Raw genomic sequence first — 13808 nt, forward strand, 5'->3', positions numbered from 1 at the left:
TTTTTTTGAATCACTCGAGCCACTTTTTTTCTTTAGGATGAGTGGACTTTATAAACTTGTTCTTCTGTCTAACAGAGCTGCTCTCTGTTCACTGAGACTGGTTAAACTTCGCAAGCAGTGCCTACACATTCCACCTTACATAATAGAGTGTGACACATCATATCATCTTAATGGCCCTCAGGCACAAGCCGTAGATGTTGGCAACTTCAAGTGTTTGGATACTCTCGGTCTTTCCCCCACTTTGGCATTCTTTTTCAACTTTTGTAAGATCAGAAACCAGTAGGCACCTCAAGGAAATGACTTAGTAAGTGTTTGGAACCACTTATTTCTAGAGATTATGAAAGCAGTGTGAGATGTGACAGGCCGCCAACATGGGTAAGTTGTTACTGTGGCGGGAGGCCCAAGGGGGTGGTATTAACAATGTCTTCTAAAGCCATCTTTTTGGCGCCTCTGTCCCTGGGAAGCCAGTATACCATCTGGCAGTTAGGCATGGTGCCATTTTAACAGATGGGACCAAGCATAGGAGGCTCTGAGACCATGTATTGCTATCAACCATGGTGCTGGACAGGATTTTCAGTAGAAATACTCAACCAACTTTTTCTTCACCTCCTCTTTGAGTTCCTCAATAGAAGGAGATGTGATTTCTTCCTTTAAGTGAGTAAAAGACAAGAAATGGTTTTCTCCTGGGAGTCTGGTGCTATCCTAGGATGAGTTGGTGCCAAATCTTAAACATGCTGCATTATTCATACGGCTTTAGCCAACTGACTCTTTTTTTAATATTTCCCTTTCAAAACAGTTTACAGCAGCCTCGTTTTTAGCCTCATCGTTTGGTGCTTGTATGGAATCTTTTTGGATGTGATTTAGAAACAAAACAAATTGAGTCACATTTTTTTTCCCCTCTTGATGTCCTAGAAAGTACTTAAATTGAGAGAATAAAAGCTACTAGTCATTGGCCACTTGAAAAAGTTTCAGTGGGCACTTAGTTTAGGCATAATGGTATTATAATTCAAAGGAGTAAATTATACAATTCTTGCCCTCAAGAAACTTATCAGTTTATTGGGGAGATAAAACACTTCTCTAAAATGACAACAATTTCTTTGTTCATTATCAAAGTTATTAATATAGAGCATTTGGAATATATAGACATATGGAAGAAGAGTAAAAATCATTGCAGCCTGCTTAATCACACAGAAACAATTTTTGCTAAAACTTTGTAGTAATTAATACAGAGTGTTTTATTTTTTCTTTTTCAATGCATACTCTTTATTTGGTTTATGTATTTATGGTCCCATTGTATATATCCAGCTTTCAATACTACTCTTTTATAATGTGCTATATCAGAATAATAAATTAATATTATAATGCTATAATAAGTACTTTGCAAGCATCATTTTAAAAAAATTATATAACATATTAAGTGATTGCTCCAGATATTATATATATATATATATTTATTTTTTATAAATTATAATTATATTTACAATATAATTTCTCTCTTTTGGGGGCTTATAGTTGTTTCCAGTTTTTTTGGTTAATAGAAATGGGGTTTCATTAAACATCTTTACAAACAAACTCATTTCTGCTTTTAGAATTATATTCCTAGAAAATATCTCCAGAGGTAGACTTTCTGGGTCAAAGGGAATATATATTTATTGATGATTCTCCATACATGATCAGTATATACTATTTAATAGTTATTGAATTTACATTTTATTTTAGGCATTATATGAGACATTTGTAGTCACAGATCTTTCCTTAACATTCATGACCACCGTCCTGGGTAGATGATTTACTTCTAGTTTAATCAACAAAACACTAAGACATAGTGCCAGTCATGAGTACGAATTCAAGGAATAAAAAGTTTGTCTTTTGCCTCAATCCAATTCTTATTCTACTGCACTGCCCTGATTCCTTTAGATTGGAGATGTTCAGAGGAGAGTGAGCTTATTATTTACCTACTTCAAAAAGCCATTAGCACAGTTTAGACAAACACTGATTTCCTGCAGATTATGGTGGTCTTCCTGTCTCTGTGTGTGAAGCCTGAGGTCTTCTACCTCCCGAAAGGTATCTTTTTCTAGTTTTCCAAATTCTGTCCTTTGACCAAAAATAATCCTGACAGAGGGAAGGAAGAACTATCTATGAAAACAAGTAATTTGCTGTTTGGGGAGTTTATTTGGTTAATCTTTATATCTTCCCATCTGGTGGATTTGAAACAAACATAAGCATGAGAAATCTACAATGATGAGAATTTTGAATATTTCAACTCAAAATGAGTTTATTTTCTATATTTCAGGTTTTTAAAGAAAACACTTCAGGGGGATATATTTGATCTGTTAGTTTCATTATTTGTCACATTTTAATGTGTTTTATGTGTACATGATTCATTTTCCCACCTCACTGTAAATTCCTTGAAGTTAAGAATTAGATCTCGTACACAATTCTTTATATATAAGAATCACTAAAAAATGCCCATAAGATGGCATGAATTATTTATATGTTATAAATTATCTTTCTCTGAACAGAAAGGCAGATAAAATATTGTTCCACTAGAGTCTCCTTTAAAGTGTTCAGAATCAAAGACAATTATTCTTGTCATGTTTGTAGTCCTAAAAAAATTAGAATGCATAGATATATTTTCAAAATAAAGAAGCATTACAGATAATATATATTTGCAGTAATTCATAATTTTTCTATTTCATGGGACTTATATTGCCCCTGGACATCTCATAGCATTAGTCTGGTGTTTTGATAACACTCAGAGGGCCAACTGTCATGAGTTTACTGCGTTGTTTTGTTTGGAGCCATTTTATGTATGTTTATGATTTATTTCACAGACCAATCTGTTGAAAAGCATTATTGGTGCTAGAATATTACAGTACCAACCCCCATGGTGGTAAAAGATAACTCTGCAAGTAAGCTATATATTTGGATCTTTTGTTTCAACCATAGAAATTATATGGACTAAGAAACATATAGGTATCTACTAATGGATCAGAAATTCCATTGGAAATAAAATAAAATAAAAATTATTAATTTCTCAAGCGGGATGATTTTATGTTGGTCATTAGTCTTGCATGACAAAAATAGCCAGAAGCTTTGATTTTTAACAGTCTTGACAGAATAGCTCCCTATTGTTCTATTTTTTAAAAATTAACCAATAATATAATTTGCTAGTTGGAGAGAAGGTTTTTGTTCATATTCTTGTAACTGAAAGTAAAATTTGGAATATAGTTTTCATTCTGAATGATTCATGACTCTGAAAAACAAGAAAGCACAATAGAGTCTTTTTTAGGAAGAAATAAAGAAGCTAAGTGGTAGTAAAAAAGGACAGAGACACGTGCACTAATATATACACACTGTCTCTCCATCAGCGTCACATTTGTTCTTAGTTGTGCACCAAGTATCCCTGACAAGTGCAGACGAGTCAAGCAAAATACTTGTTCACACTGTAATGCATCTTCTTTGTTACAATCCACTTGTCTAGCACCTGTTCATATATACCTAATATAAGGATTCATTTAATAACATTTGTAAATGCCATTGTTATTTTCTATGGTGTTTGGTGGAACTCTGAGTGTATTCTTCAACTGTGACTCTAGAAATCACAGAGAAACTCTGACACGTGCACTCTGTCACGTAGATGATAAGAAGCTTTGTGGTTCATGACAGAAAAATAAGCAATAAGCAAGCAAACAAAAAAAGAAATTTTTAGAAATTCCAGCCTGGGAACAACTGCAGTATACATTTACAATAAAAAGAGATAAATACAAATTACACTATCTCAAAGAAAACTATCTAGCCATGAATCTATGTATAATACTTCTACAAGAAGCAACACTTTGAAAAGTCTAAATTGAAGTAAATCGCAATGAATGGTTAAGTATAATGTTATTCAAGATAATAAACAATATAAAGACATATGAATCATGAGAAGTTTCCCAGAAAGCCAGACTTGGATGTGGACAACTCAGGTCGAAATTCCACTACTACCACTGACTATAAAAAAACTTTGGGTAAATTTAAATTCATTCTTGTCAATTTTCTTGTTTTTAACCCAAGAATAATTCACAGCTGTTGCTTTATGATAGAATTTTTGTCAGTTTCAAATGACCTATTGAAGGTAATGAGAGCCAACATATAGTTCAAATTTAGAGTTGAAAATGAAATATATAAGTTTTAAGAATAAACTGTGAATTATATAGTTAAATTCTATAAGATTGGAAACAATGTTTGCTTGAATACTTTTGGTTAAGCTTCAAATACAAGTCACAATATGCCATGAACTTTCATCAGTTGCCTTTATTTCTAAAATGCCCAAGTGTCAAATGCAAGTGAGTCATTACTGATTAATAAGAAATGGCTTTATACCATAAGACTTCCATATTATTAATTATGAAACTTTTGTCAAAGCAAACGTCCCAGAATTATAGCTAATCAATATACCCAATGGTTATTTTGCTGGTAATCACTTTCTTAGGAACTACTTCAGAAGAGATCAATTTTCAAAATACCAAATCACCGAATTAATCAAATATTCCAATTTGCTAATGACTTCTTTTGATAGATATTAACATTTTCCTTATATGGTTATAAATAAATACGCATTATTTTTCTGAGTATGGCTAACACAGAATGTTGCATTAAAGTGTACAACTTAGTGATTCGACAAGCTTATACATTATGCCGTGTTCGCCTTAAGTATAGCTACCATTGCAGCTACCATTGGCCTCATTACTTCGCTATTATAATATTGACTATGTTCCTTACGCTCTGCTTTTTGCTCCCATGCCTTACTCATTTCATAACTGGAAGCCAATATCTCCTTCTCCTCTTCATCCATTTTGCCTAACTCCCCTCCCCACTCCCCTCTGGCAACCATTAGCTTATTCTGTGTAGTTATTGTTTTGATTCTCCTTTTTGTTTATTTTTTGGATTGCATTTACAAGTGTAATTATATGGTATTTATCTTTCTCAGTCTGACTTATTTCACTTAGTATAACCCCCTCTAGGTACTTTCATGTTGTCTCAGATGGCATGATCTCATCCTTATTTATGATTATGTACTATTCCATTGTGTATATGCCACATTTTCCTTAATCCATTTGTCTACCGATGGGCACTTAGGTTGCTTCCATGTGTCAGCTATTGTAAATAACACTACAGCAAACATAGGATTGTACATATCTCTTCGTTTTGTATTTTCCTTTTCTCTAAGTAAATACCTAATAATAGTTATTGAATTGTATGGTATTTCTATTCTTAATTTTTTGAGGAACCTCCATACTGGTTTTCACAGTGGATGTACCAATTTATATCCCCACCAATAGTGCATGAGGGTTCCTTTTTCTCTACATCTTTGTCAACACTTGTTGTTTCTTGTTTTCTTGACTTTAGCCATTCTAACAGGTATGAGGTGATATCTCATTCTGGTTTTTGATTTGCACTTCTTGATGATTTGTGATGTTAAGCATCTTTTCATGAATCTGTTGGCCATCTGGATGTCTTCTTTGAAGAAATGTCTATTTAGGCCCTCTGCTGATTTTTAAATCAAATTGTTTGCTTTTTTGGTGTTAAATTATATGAGTTCTTTATATATTTTGGATACTAACCACTTTTTGGATATATCATTTGCACATATCTTCTCCCATTCAAGTAGGTTGTTTTTTTGTTTTGTTGATGGTTTCCTTTGCTGTGCAAAAGCTTTTTATCTTGGTGAAGTCCCAATAGTTTATTTTTGCTTTGTCCCCCTTGCCTTAGGAGACAAATGTAGAAAATTGTTGCTATGGCTGATGTCAGGGAAATTACTGCCCATGCTTTTTTCTAGGATTTTTATGGTTACAGGTGTCACATTTAGGTCTTTAATCCATTTTGATTTACTTTTGTGTATAGTGTTAGGAAGTACTCCAGTGTCAATCTTTTACGTGTGTAATTGTCCGGTTTTCCCAGTGCTATTTATTGAAAAGACTGTCTTCTCCATTGTATATTCCTGTCTTCTTTGTCATAGATTCACTGACCATAAATGTGGGATTATTTCTAGGGTCTCTATCCTATTTCATTGATCAATGTGTCTATTTTTGTGCCACTACCATACTCTTTTGATTTCTACAGCTTTGTGGTATATATTGAAATCTGGAACTGTGCTACCTCCAGTTTTGTTCTTGATTTTTAGGATTGCTTTGGCTATTTGGGGTCTTCTGTAATTTCAGAAAAACTTTAGCATTATTTATCTGGTTTTGTGAAAAAATGCTATTTGTAGCATTTTGGGTATTTTAACATGAATTGCACTGAATCTGTAGATTACTTTGGGTAATATGGACCTTTTGTCAATATTAATCCTTCCAATCCATGAGCATGAAACATATTTCCATTTATTTGTGTTATCTTCAGTTTCTTTCATCAGTATTTTATTTTTTTAATTTTTTTTTAAATTTTTATTTATTTATGATAGTCACAGAGAGAGAAAGAGAGGCAGAGACATAGGCAGAGGGAGAAGAAGGCTCCATGTACCGGGAGCCCAATGTGGGATTCGATCCCGGGTCTCCAGGATCGTGCCCTGGGCCAAAGGCAGGCGCCAAACCGCTGCGCCACCCAGGGATCCCTCATCAGTATTTTATAGTTTTCAGAGTACAGGCCTTTCAACTCTTTGGCTAAGTTTATTTGTAGGTATTTTATTTTTTTAGGTACAATTGTAAATGATGGGTTGGTTTGTTTTCCAAATTTCTCTTTCTACGACTTTGTTGTTAGTATATAGAAATGCTACTGATTTATGGGTGTTAATTTTGTATCCTGCCATGTTACTGAATTTATTAATTCTAGTAGTCTTTTTGATGGAGTCTTTAGGATTTTCAATGTACAGTATCATGTTGCCTGCAAATAGTGGAAGTTTTCATTCTTCTTTACCAGTATGGGTACATTTTATTTCTTCTTCTTGTCTAATTACTGTGGCTAGGACTTCTGGTACTATGTTCAGTAAAAGTGGTAAGAGTCGACATCTTTGTCTTATTCCTGACATAGAGGGAAAGCTCTGTTTTTCACTATGGAGGAGGATGTTAGCTTTAGGTTTTTCATATACGCCCTTTACTATGTTGAGGTATATTTCCTCTTACCCGTTTGTTGAGAGTTTTTATCATAAATGGATGTTGAATTTTATCAAATGCTTTTTCTGCATCTATTGAAATGATCATGTGGTTTGTATCCTTCATTTTGTTGCTGTTGTATATGATGTTGATTGATTTGCAAATATCAAAACATTCTGCATTCTAGGAATAAATCCCACCTGATGATGCTGAATAATCTTTTTAGTGTGGTGTTGTATGCGAGTTACTAATATTTTGTTGAGGTTTTTTGCTATATTCATCAGGGATATCGGCTTTATAGTTTTAAATTTTTGTGGTGTCTTTCTCTGGTTTGGGTATCAAGGTAATGATGGCCTTGTAGAATATATTTGGAAACTTTCCTTCCTTTTTTCTTTTTGAAGTTTGAGGAGAATAGGTATTAACTCTTCTTTAAATACATGATAGGAAAATAAATAAATACATACATACATACATACATACATACATGGTAGGATTCACTTGTGAATCCATTTGGTCCTGGATTTTATTTTGAAAGGTTTTTGATTATCAATTATATTTCATTGTTCATAATCAGTCAGTTCAGATTTTTTATTTCTTCCTGGTTCAGTTTTGGAAGATTGTATGTTTCTAGGAATTTACTCATTTCTTCTAGGTTGTCCAGTTTGTTGGTATGTAATTTTTCATAGTATTTGCTTATAATCCTTTGTATTTTTGTGATATCTTGTGTGTAACTTCTCTTGTGTCATTTCTGATTTTATTTATTTGTGTCTTGTCTTTTTCTCTTGATGAGTCTGGATAAGGGTTTATAATATTGTTTATCTTTTCAAAGAACCAGTTCTTAGTTTCCTTAATTTTTTTGTCTCTATGTCATTTATTTCTGCTGTGATCCTTATTATTGCCTTTCTTCTTTTATTCATCTTGGGTTTTGTTTGTTCTTCATTTTGTAGTTCTTTTAGGCAAAGGGTTAGATTGTTTATTGGAATTTTTCCTTGTTTTTTGAAGTAGGCCTTATATTGGCATTTACTTCCCTCTTAGACGTGCTTTTGCTATGTCCTAGAGATTTTGGACCATTGTGTTTTTATTTTCATTTGTCTACACGTATATTTTTCTTCTTTGAGTGTTTTACTGACCCATTGGTTATTTTGTATCACGTTGTTCAGTCTTCATGTGTTTATGTTTTTCTCCAGCTTTTTCAGTTTTGTGATTTATTTCAGGTTTCATACTGTTGTGGCCATCAAAGATATATGGGATGATTTCAATTTTCTTAAATTCATTGAGGCTTATTTTATTTTATTTTATTTTATTATTCTATTTTATATTTTATATTTTATTTTATTTTATTATTTTATTTTATATTTTATTTTTTATTTTATTTTATTTTATATTATTATTTTATTTTATTTTATTATTTTATTTATTTTATTTTACTTTATTTTATTTATTTATTTATTTTTTTTGGTAGTCAAAATAGTGTTTACTTCACTTTGTGTCTGCCCCTGTCTCTGGCACCTCTCCCTTTGGCAGGGTGGGGCTGGCTCGCCGCGTAACCTTGGGCTGGGGGTGGCGGGCGGGTAGCCGGGCCAGGAACAAGGAAGGCGGCGAGAGCAGGACACAGTGGGAGAATGAGCCTCCGCCCACCGCCGCCGTGGACCACAGCGCCCCCTGCAGGCCGCGGCCCTGCCCAACACGCGGTCCGCTTTCACGGGGGGCGGCTCACGGCCCAGCTGGGGGGCGAGGGCAGGTACAGGGAGGATCCCGAGGCAGGTGGACAGCTGAGGGCGCGCGGGCAGGCAGGGGGCGCCTGGGGCCTTGCGGGCTCAGAATCACAAGCTCGGCCGTTTGCGAAGGGCGGAGCGCGGCCGTCCTGGGCTCAGGGGGACGCAGTCGGGACCTCTGGCGGCGGGGTGACGGGGCGGGGGGCTGGGCGGCGATGTGCCGGTGTGCACCATCCGGAAGGTGTCCTCGACGATGTGCCAGGTGTGCAGCTCACGGACGGCCCATCCAGAAGGTGTCCTCGGCGATGTGCCGGGTGTGCACCATCCGGAAGGTGTCCTCGGCGATGTGCCAGGTGTGCAGCTCACAGACGGCCCATCCGGAAGGTGTCCTCGGTGATGTGCCAGGTGTGCACCATCCAGAAGGTGTCCTCGGCGATGTGCCAGGTGTGCACCATCCAGAAGGTGTCCTCGGCGATGTGCCAGGTGTGCAGCTCACGGACGGCCCATCCGGAAGGTGTCCTCAGTGATGTGCCAGGTGTGGAGCTCACGGTCCTCAGTGGCCAGGCTGGCCAGGACATGTCAGGGTCGTTGAGCATGTGCAGTCCGTCCAGGTCAGGGGCTCAATCTTGAGTTCATCCAGGGGGAACTGGTGGTCGGAGTCGAAGCTGCCGTCACCGACCCGGGCCAGTGTGCTGGTCAGTCCTTTAGAGAGGCTGGGAGGGGACTCTCCCGTCACTGTGAGGATGATGTTGGGGATGCTGCTATGGCTGGCGTAGCCAAGCTGCTGCGTGTCTGGCAGGCTCCCAAGGCCGCCGGCTGCACAGGCTGCTGGAGCTGACGGCATTGTCCTTCATGTTGAACTGCTCCAGTTGCCGGGAGCTCCCCGGGGAGAGGCCTTGCCTGGAGACAGGTGAGGTGGGAGACAGGTTAGCCGGGGAGCGGGCACTAGCGCGGTGCTGCTGCAGAGCCGCGCCGAGGTAATGTCCATCCCCGCTGGCGGCTGGCCCGGGCTCTCTGGGGGGGACTGGGGGACAGAGGACGGTACCGTGACCGCAAGTGGGGGCAGCTGGGGGCCCTGTGTCAAGCTGGCACTTGGCATCAGGGGGCCGCCTGGATGAAGAAGGCGTAGGGCAGCTGCTGCTCCAGAGGCAGGGCATCCGTGGCCACAGCCTGAGTGATGGGTGACAGCTGGGACAGGGTGGGTGACACCTGCTGGGCCTGCTGCCTCCTCGCCCCCGTGCTCAGGGACAACGGGCTGACACCAGCGGGGCGGGGCAGTGGTGAGGAGCCTGCTGTGCTCATCCCCCGGCTGGCGCCGCCGATGCCCAGATGAGTCAGGTTGGCTGCAAGGTTGCCGGTGCTGCTGGAGCTGCTGAGCGCAGGGAAGGGGGCTCCTCAGGGTCCAGTGGGGTCGGAGGGGGGAGGGGAAGTGTATGGTGGTCAGGTCGGGCAGGGAGCCCCCTGTGATGTGGGTGGCGGGGATCAGGGCTCTAGTGTTTTCCTGGTCAGCAGATGGAAAGATGTCGATCCCAGGGACCTCGCAGGACTTGGGCCCGGACCCCGTCTTCTCGGTGCCCCATGCTTGCTTAGAAAGATTCTTACCTGTCTCTGATGTGGTTTCCTCCATTCCTGGAACTGTTAATAGTAAGACTCTTTTCTGGTGTGCGTCCTGGGACCCGCCTGTAACGGGCTGGCTGGGTGGGCGTCGGTGTGCTCCGGTGCAGGGCAGAGTCAGAATTGGTCCTTCTGCAGCTGGTGTCCGTGGGCGGCGAGAGGTACACGGTGCCCTGTGGGCAGCTGTCCACTGACATGGGCTGGCGACGTGGGGAGCCAAGCCGGCCACGCTCTCGGTATACTCTGTCCACCAGCCCGGGGTGCCGGCTGGTTCGGCTGGTGTCCAGGCCTGAGGACTGGAAGGCCAGATCCACGGTGCCAGTCCCAATCTGGTTCGCATTGGGCAGGGACCCGCCGTACGACAGGCCACGGCTCGGGCCCAGCTGCAGGTACTGAGACTTCTGGAGCTGGAGCCGCGCGGCCCGCTTCAGGCTCAGGTCCTAACTGACCCCCTCGAAGGCTGCTGTCTCCTCTGCCTGCTTCTGGTTGTGCAGCGCCATCTCCTCGCTGAATTTCTACGGATTGTTCGAAGTCGCCATCCTCTCGCCACCGCCTTGAGGCTTCTTTTATAGACTAATACCTGACTTATTCTTGAGAATGTTCCATGTGCCCTTGAAAATAATGTGTGTTCTGTTGTTTTGGATGGAATTTTCTGTATGTATCTGTTATGTGCATCTAGTCCAATGTGTTATTCAGAGACATTGTTTCCTTATTGATTTTCTGTCTCAATGATCTATCCATTGATGTAAGTGGGGTGTTAAAGTCCCTACCATTATTGTATTGCCATCAGTTTCTCTCTTTGTGTTCATTAATATTTGTGTTACATATTTAGGTGCTCATGTTGGGTGCATAGATATTTACTATTTATATCTTCTTGTTGGATTGATCCCTTAATCATTATGTAATGCCCTTCTTTGTCTCTTGTTACAATCTTTGTCTTAAAGTCTATTTTGTCTGATGTAAGTATTGCTACCTTGTTTTTTTTTTTCTTCACCTCCATTTGCATGGTCAATATTTTTCCGTCCCTTCACCTTCATCCTGTATGCATCTTTATGTCTGAAGTTAGTCTCTTGTAAACAGCACATAGATGTGTCTTGCTGTTTTTATCTATTCTGCCATTATGTCCTCGATTGGATCATTTAGGCTATTTGCATGTAATTATTGTTACGTAAGTACTTATGGGTATTTAAAAAATTTATTTTCCTGTTTGTATAGTTCTTCATTGTTCCTTTCATCTTCTCTTGCTCTCTTTCTTTGTGAAAAATGAGTATCTATAGTGTTTTGTTTGGCTTTTTTTTTTTCTTTATTTTTTGTATATCTATCATAGGTTTTGGGTTTATGGTAACTATGCAGTTTATATGTAATATCATAAGTAAGTAGTTGTCCATACTAATTGGACAGTCATTTGAGTTCAAACACACTCAAAAGGAAAGAAAGAAAGGAAGACAAGAAGACAGAAAGAAAGACAGGAAAAAGGAAAAAAAAAAGAAAAAAATCTTTCCCCCCTTCTCTTCCCTTTATATTCCTTTCTCTGCATTTTATGTATATATCGCCATATTCTACACCTTTTTACTCATAATTTTTCTTATGTCTAATTATGGCTATTTCTTTTCCACTTAAAGAAATTCATTTAACATTTCTTGTAAGACTGGTTTAGTGATGATAAACTCCTTTTTTTTTAATTTTTTTTTTTGATAAACTCTTTTATATTTGTCTCAGTAACTCTTTATCTCTCCTTCAAATCTGAATGATAACCTTGCCAGGTAGAGTATTCTTGGTTGTAGAGTTTTTTGTTTTGTTTTGTTCTGTTGTTTTTCCTTTCAGGACTTTGAATATATCATGACACTCAATTCTGGCCTTCACACTGTCTGCCGAAACATCAGCTAATAGTCTTATAGGTTTTCCCTTATAGGTGACTTCTTGTTTCTCTTGCTGCCTTTAGTATTCTTTATCTTTAGTCTTTGACATTTTAATTATTATGTGCTGTGCAACTCCTTGGGCTCATCTTATTTGGAACTCCACTTCTTGAACCTGAATGTTTATTTTCTCTCTAGGTGAGGGAAGCTTTTAGTTATTATTTCTTCAAATAAGTTTTTTTTTGTTTGTTTCTGTTTTTGTTTTTTTTTTTTTTACACTCATCTCTCTTCTTCTTCTGGGATCTCTATAATGTGAATGTTTCCTCCCTTGATGTTGTCCAAGTATCTCTTAAATCTATCCTCATTTTTAAAAATATTTCTCTTTGTGCTGTTAAGCTTCGGTGCTTTCTATAACTTAACTCCCAGATCATTGATACATTCTTCTGCATCCTCTAATCTTTTGATTCCCTCTAGTGCATATTTTACCTCAGTTATTATATTCCTCCACTCTGATTGGTTCTTTTTTTTTTTTTGATTGGTTCTTTTTAATACTTTCTATCTTTATTGAATGTCTCACTGAATTTTTCCATTCTTTTCTCCAGCCCAGTGAGTACCTCTATGATAATTACCTTAAATTCTTTATCAGGCATATTGCTTATCTCTGTCTCACTTAGTTCTTTTTCTGAGTTTTTTTTTCTTTTCTTGTTCCTTCTTTTGGAACATATTCCTCTGTCTCCCCATTTTGCTTGACTTTCTGTGTTTGTTTTTATGAATTAGGCAAAACAGCTCCTTCTCCTAAAGTTGAAGGATTGGTCTTGTGTATGGTGATCCCTATGCAGATTGTGTGTGCTTGGTGACTTTTGTTTGCTGGTTGGAGCTATAAAATGTAGTTACTCTTTCAATCATGGCTTTTAACAGAAGGAATAAAGAAAATAACTAAGAATAATAAGAAATAAAAGAACATAATAAAATAAAAGAAAAATAAAACAGAATAAGAAGAAAAAAAAGAACAAGAAAGAAAGGAACAAAATGAAAAGTAAATAAAAACAAAAAGCGACAAGCTATATGAATTAAAGTAAAACAAATAAACAATAAAGCAAAACCCACAAAACCTCAGCTTGTTTTCTGTGCCCCAGTACCATGGGGCAGCTAGTGTGGGATTGTAGGTCCTGGATTTGCTGAGGTCACAAGTTCACTGTGAGTCAGACTCTGCTCTGGTCTGTGCTTTTAAGGTGGCAGACGTGGGGTATGGGGAGGTAGGGATAAGAATGTTCCCTTTTAGAACTATGGCTTTTCCCGCATGTGTCCCAACATGACCAGGGTTGCTGTGTTTTATGGACTCTGGGATCACTGAAGTGGCAAACTCACTGAGATAACCAGACCCACCTGTTCTGGTGTCTGGACCCTTGTCCAGCTGAGGCTTCGAAGATGGGATGGGAATGTAGACCATGTGTTCTTTAATCTCTATGACCTGGAGAGCTTCCCTATAGCTCCTCCACCACTTGGCAGAGTTCTAGTGTTGTCTCTTTGATATGCTGGCTGCTCTT

The 13808-nt window shown here is 38.7% G+C and overlaps 1 pseudogene; it reads right to left on the reverse strand.

Annotated features, from left to right (window-relative positions):
* Positions 1-8899: 8899 nt before the first annotated feature.
* On the reverse strand, positions 8900-10944 carry LOC140612020 (CREB-regulated transcription coactivator 1 pseudogene; annotated as a pseudogene).
* Positions 10945-13808: the final 2864 nt, after the last annotated feature.

This window comes from Canis lupus, chromosome 20, assembly GCF_048164855.1.
Source record: "Canis lupus baileyi chromosome 20, mCanLup2.hap1, whole genome shotgun sequence".
NCBI classification, from domain to species: Eukaryota; Metazoa; Chordata; class Mammalia; order Carnivora; family Canidae; genus Canis; species Canis lupus.